This window comes from Apium graveolens, unplaced genomic scaffold (genome assembly GCF_009905375.1).
Source record: "Apium graveolens cultivar Ventura unplaced genomic scaffold, ASM990537v1 ctg8757, whole genome shotgun sequence".
Classification (NCBI taxonomy): Eukaryota; Viridiplantae; Streptophyta; class Magnoliopsida; order Apiales; family Apiaceae; genus Apium; species Apium graveolens.
Genome location: NW_027421446.1, coordinates 39,392 through 44,551, shown reverse-complemented (window position 1 = coordinate 44,551; position 5,160 = coordinate 39,392).

Below are 5,160 nucleotides of genomic sequence, written 5' to 3'. Positions count from 1 at the left end.
CAACGGCTTATGAATGACATTATGGTGGAGAAAAGATAGCATCTCGTATTCTTCAAGCAGGTTTTTTTTGGCCAACTTTGTTTAAAGATGCTCATCAGTTCATTTTAAAATATGATCGATGTCAACGTGTGGGGAATATGTCGAAGAGGGATGAGATGCCTCTTAATGTGCTTCTCGAGGTCGAAGTCTTCGATGTTTGGGGAATTAACTTCATGGGGCCATTTGTCTCATCTTATAACAATCATTATATCTTGTTGGCAGTTGATTATGTGTCGAAATGGGTTGAAGTTAAGGCATTTCCAACGAACGATGCAAAGGTAGTGCTTAATTTTCTTCACAAGCAGATATTCACAAGATTTGGAACTCCAAGAGTCATAATCAGTGATGAGGGGTCACATTTATGTAACCGCAAGTTCACTTCTATGATGCAAAGGCATAATTTCAATCATCGCATTACTACGGCTTATCATCCTCAGACGAATGGTCAAGCTGAGGTATCTAATAGGGAGATCAAGCGCATTTTAGAGAAAGTTGTGTGTCCATCAAGAAAGTATTGGTCTTTGAAGCTTGATGAAGCTGTTTGGGCGTATCGAACAACATACAAGACTCCGTTAGGGATGTCACCATATCAGTTGGTTTATGGTAAGGGGTGTCATTTGTCGGTGGAGCTAGAGCATAAAGCATATTGGGCATTGAAGAAATTGAATCTGGATTTGGATGCAGCTGAAAAGAAGAGGATGCTTCAATTGAATGAGCTCGACGAGTTTCGACTTCAAGCTTATGAGAACAACAAAATGTATAAGGATAAAGTCAAGAGGTGGCACGATCGGGGTCTAGTGCTCAAATCATTTGTGCCGGGGCAATAAGTTCTTTTATTCAACTCTCGTCTCCGTCTTTTTCCTGGAAAGTTAAAGTCAAGATGGTTAGGGTCGTTTGTTGTCAAAACTGTGTTTCCAAATGGAGCGATGGAGATTTTTGAGAATGATCTGGGCCAAGCATTCAAGGTAAATGGTCAGAGGTTGAAGCATTACTATGGTGACACGGCAAACCGCGAGGTGGTTAGTGCTGTTTTATTGTCCGTTTGATCTCGAGTTTCTACATCATGCTAACCACATAAAGCCAGCGCTTCTTGGAAAGCAACCCAAGTTTATTGTATATTAGTAAGTATAGGAAGCAAGAAGAAAAGAGAAAATCACAAAAAAATTAGAAAAAGAGAAAAATTCAGGTCCGACTTTAAAAGCCAGGCGCGCCCGCGCTGAAATTACAGAAACACGGCGCGCCCGCGCTGATCCAGCGCGCGGCCATGCCGATTTGGTAGAAGTTGCGCGCGCCCGCGCTGTCCTAGTGCGCGCCCGCGCCATGGTCCCGACTCATAAAAAATAAAAGGCAGTTTTGAAGAGAAAAATCGGGATTTTTGCTACGAAATCAATTCCTAACCGAATTTTACTCCCCCACATCCCAAATTTCCCTCTCCAAATCAAACCCATTACTCCCATTATTCCCATAATCAAATCCCACTTCTATTCCATATACAATTCTCTTTTCACCACCTATATATACATACACTTATACATAAACTTCTTCACCACCTCATAAATTCTTAAACACAAATTTTCTCTCAAATATAAAACTCTTATTCTCTCTACTCAATTCTAATGGCGCCCAATAGACAAAAAACACAAGTAAGCAGCAGCAGCACTGATTCTTCTAGTGTGGATGGTGTAAGGCCGAGGTTCTCTACTCCCGAGACTGAAGTGGAGTATACGAGGCTTCTCTCTAAGTCGATCATCAAGGAGCGAGGTTTTCTGCCATCGGGGAAGGATGGTAAGGTATTGGAGACGATTCGGGAGATGGGCTCGGTTTCTTTTTGTGAGGCACCCGCTGATGTACCCATGAGTGTTGTTCGAGAGTTCTATATTAATGCAAAGGTGAAGAAGAATGGCTTCACGATGGTTAGGGGGATGAAGGTGGAGTATAGTGCAAGGGCGATAAGGAGGGTAATTAATCAGCCCATGAAAAAGCCCGACCAGGATATTTGGAATGATAAGACTCCAGAGGATTTTGATTTGGATTTTATTGTTGCAACACTATGTGCTCCAAAGACTCATTAGAAGCTCAAGAGGGGCACAACTGATTATGCCACATTGCCTGCTTCTTGTATGAACAGGTTAGCACGCGCTTGGAATGCCTATATTTGTGCGAATATATTGCCATCTTCTCATATGCATGAGGTTACTGTGGAACGAGCACGTTTATTGTGGGGTATTCTGAAGGGTGATTATGTAGACATTAGTAGGATTATTCACCATGGTATGCTGAGATTTTTGAGAGGGAGCACTACGGGTTCTATACCCTATGCATCCATAGTGACGAGGTTGTGTGCGGCAGTTCGTGTTCATTGGGCCGCACATGAGCAGCTTCAACTCCCTAGTTTTGTTATTGAAAGTTCGATTATATTGAACATGATGGAGTGGTATGGTGGTAAGTCCGATCCTAAGGGGCTTGGTTATTCATTTGATATGCTTCCGGGCAAGCGACCAGCAGATCAGATGTATGCTGGTGGTTCTAAGTATGCCTGTACGGTAGGTTGGAGAGCTCAGTTGGGTGAGGAGATAGAGCCATCACAGTTCCAGGAACCATCGAAGAAGGGAAATACGCAGTACAGGCATCTGACTAGGAGGATGGATGTGATGCATGACATCTACAGCAGGTTTGCACGTGATCTCTCCCAGGCATTGGGGATAGCTTTCAGAGCCACCGGTGTTGACATCCAGTGGCCAGTATTTGGTGAGAATTCCATGTATCCACCTCCGGACACACATGAAACTCCACTCGTTGAGGGTGAGGAGCCTGATTCTGATTAGGTATGCCTGATTCCTTACTGTTACCTTCACTGAGGATAGTGAAAATTTTAAGTTTAGGGGTAGTAGTTGAAGGAATATGTTTTATGCCAGTCGTATATAGTTTTCATATTCATGATATTAAGTTCATATAGTTGCATATTTTGCCATGTAGTTTTTTATTTTTGGTAGTTTTTATGTTAGTTTGTCATATAGTTCATGTATTTGCATTATAACATGATCCTGTAGATGATTTTTCCGATTGAATTGTGATATTGATGCTAGTGCAGTGATGTTGTATTTAGAGATGTTGAGTCGTATTAAGTTAATTCGCATGCTAGAGATAATTGTATTTCACTAAGTCTTATAGGTTGTTTAAGTGCTAGATCTTGATCATGGTTTGTTTGTTTGTCGAGGTTTAATCGCTTATTTATACTTAAAATTTAGGATATTCTCTTAATAATAAAATAACATGGATTTTTAGAAATTGGTGAAAAATTGGATTTCATCGCTAGTTATTGTGGCTAGGTGTCAAATGGCTAGTAGTCAGCTCATATTTATATGAGTAGTCTAGGGTTGAACGAGATGGAGCGAAACGCACTCGATCAGAAATTGAAAAAAAGATAAAGAGAAAAAAAAAGAAAAGAAAAGAAAAAGAAAAAAAATAAGTGTTATTTATAATTGCTCACGAGTGGGCTCTTTAGTACTCGAGTTATTAAGTTCTTTGGGGACTTTCTGCCTAGTGACCTAAGGCTTATATAGTCTGGGATCCACTAACCTAACGCTCGTTACATGGGTACTATTGTATAAGTCTTTTATGGACCTCACTCATTACACGATCAAATAAAATATGTGTGTTGTTTTGTTTGAATAAAAGCATGAATCCATATAAAACTCCGATATAAGAATTGAAATGTTATAAGTTATTTTGAGTCTAGCTTTTTATTTTATTTATAACATTGCGATTGCCTTGATGAGTAGTGAGTCATGATTATTGATCTAGTTGTGATAGTATATCTGTAAGCAGTTGCACACACGCACGTCTCTAGTTTGTAAGTTGATTTGTATGATTTGATTGATCTTTATGCGAGTAACTGCATTTGTTGAGATGTTGCTTGTTGATTGGTTTAGTTATTCTCTTGGGATCATTACATTCAATTAGTTGCATTCATGCATTTTTGTTTCTTGTTCTTTGAGTCTATTTATGCTTGAGGACAAGCTTCGCTTCAAGTTTGGGGGTATGTTGAGTGGCATTTATGACACTTTATAATGCTCTATTAAGTTTTGAATTGATGCATTTGTGTCACGCCCCGACTTAACAATATATATAATACAACTTATTACAATAGTTAACAAAAAGGAAATAAATACATTTGAATCCAAGATCTTACAGTTTAGGGTTTGGAACAGCCCAACACTATTAATTATTACAACCTAATTTTTAATATCGAGTCCTCACACAAAATGATCACTTATTCTACCTGAGCTCGAACATACGAATCGGCATCACAAGTCTTATGCGATGTCTGCTTGAATCTAACCATATCTGCTAGCTGTAATATCAGAGTGAAAGCAAGTAATGAGCCAAATGCTCAACAAGTGCTATACAATACAATACATAGAACAAAATAAAAGAATAACAATGTGAAGGAAGAGCTAATAATAACAAGAGATAAACTTTTGGGTGATGGCATCATTTACTTGTAACAAAACAATTCAAAACCATTTTTTTATCAAAAACCATTTTATGACGCTACGGATTACACCCGGTGATCAGCCGCGAAGTAAACCCAAACCTCGCTGGGTTCTAGAACATTAATGGGATCCCTAGGCAAATTTTAAGCCTACAAATTAAGAGCGGAAAGGATTTGCGTCTCAGTCCAGATCCACTATTTAAAGAAAATATTTATCCCCCTTTAGGACTGGAAAACTAAATTTTAACCTTTTTATTTAAAAAAAAATTGATGCCAATTGACTGTTAATTTCTTAAACGGTGACCATCTTTATCAAGGGTTCTAGATCAACTTTGAAGCACTGGGAATAGGTCCACTAAATTTCAAGGCCATGATCCACTAAACTATACTTTATCAAGGGAATTGCAAGGTTTCTATTTAAAAGGATTTTGACAATGAGATTTAGCAAGGTTATCGGATAGTATGAAGGAACAAAGTCAAACTAGGTTCAAGGTAATGGTTCCAGATAAGACATAGGTATTAAAATATAAAGAAAGTGAACACCAGTTCAAGGTATAACAGAGTACTTGCCATGTTCATCAAAGCCTTGACTGGTTCGGTTGACTTGCACTCCCTAGCTATGTGTC